Source organism: Arachis duranensis, chromosome 5 (genome assembly GCF_000817695.3).
Source record: "Arachis duranensis cultivar V14167 chromosome 5, aradu.V14167.gnm2.J7QH, whole genome shotgun sequence".
Taxonomy (NCBI): Eukaryota; Viridiplantae; Streptophyta; class Magnoliopsida; order Fabales; family Fabaceae; genus Arachis; species Arachis duranensis.
Genome location: NC_029776.3, coordinates 23,751,460 through 23,753,014, shown reverse-complemented (window position 1 = coordinate 23,753,014; position 1,555 = coordinate 23,751,460).

Genomic DNA, 1,555 nt, shown 5'->3' with positions numbered 1-1,555 from the left:
AAGATTTGAGTTACAATGTGGAACAATTAAGGGTGGAACATCAAGAGCACTCCATCATTCTCTATGAAATTAGAGAAGATCAAAGAGCAATGAGAGAGGAGCAACAAAGGCAAGGAAGGGACATAGAAGAGCTTAAGGACATTGTTGGTCCTTCAAGAAGAAGACGCCACTAAGGTGGATTCATTCCTTGTTCTTATTTTTTCTGCTATTCGGTTTTTATATTATATGTTCATCTATGTTTTGTGTCTCTACTTCATGATCATTAGTAGTTAGTAACTATGTCTTAAGGCTATGAATAAATTCCATTAATCCTTCACCTCTCTTAAATGAAAAATATTTTAATTCAAAAGAACAAGAAGTACATGAGTTTCGAATTTATCCTTGAATTTAGTTTAATTATATTGATGTGGTGACAATACTTTTTGTTTTTTGAATGAATGCTTGAACAGTGCATATTTTTTATCTTGTTGTTTATGAATGTTAAAATTGTTGGCTCTTGAAAGAATGATGAATAAGAAAAATGTTATTGGTGATCTGAAAAATCATAAAATTGATTCTTGAAGCAAGAAAAAGTAGTGAAAAAGCAAAAGCTCAAAAAAAATTAGAAAGAAAAAGAAAAAGCAAGCAGAAAAAGTCAATAGCCCTTAAAACCAAAAGGCAAGGGTAAAAAGGATCCAAGGCTTTGAGCATCAATGGATAGGAGGGCCCAAGGAATTAAAATCCAGGCCTAAGCGGCTAAAACAAGTTGTCCCTAACCATGTGCTTGTGTCATGAAGGTCCAAGTGAAAAGCTTGAGACTGAGTGGTTAAATTCGTGATCCAAAGCAAAAGAGTGTGCTTAAGAGCTCTGGACACCTCTAACTGGGGACTTTAGCAAAGCTGAGTCACAATCTGAAAAGGTTCACCCAGTTGGTGGACGAAATTGTGATTCATTCTTTTCACTTCAACAATCCCAGGTAATGGCTCCAAAAACTTGGTGTCAATGCCATGGTTCACAACTTCGCACAACTAACCAGCAAGTGCACTGGGTCGTCCAAGTAATACCTTACGTGAGTAAGGGTCGATCCCACGGAGATTGTTGGTATGAAGCAAGCTATGGTCATCTTGTAAATCCCAGTCAGGAGGATAAAATTATGGAATTTAGAAAATCAAATATGATTAATAAAAATAAACAGAAAATAAAATGGATAGAGATACTTATGTAAATCAATAGTGGAAATTTCAGATAGGCGTATGGAGATGTTGTGCTCCTCTTGAATCTCTACTTTCTTATTACATTCATCCAATCCTTCTTACTCCTTTCCATGGCAAGCTGTATGTAGGGCATCACCATCGTCAATGACTACTTTTCATCTTCTCGGAAAAATGGTCCTATGCGCTGTCACTGCATGGCTAATCGTCTGGAGGCATCACCCTTGACAATGGCTACATCCCATCCTCTCAGTGAAAATGTTCCTATGCTCTGTCACAGCACGGCTAATCATCTGTCGGTTCTCAATCAGGTTGGAATAGAATCCCTTGATTCTTTTGCGTTTGTCATCACGCCCAGCCTTCAG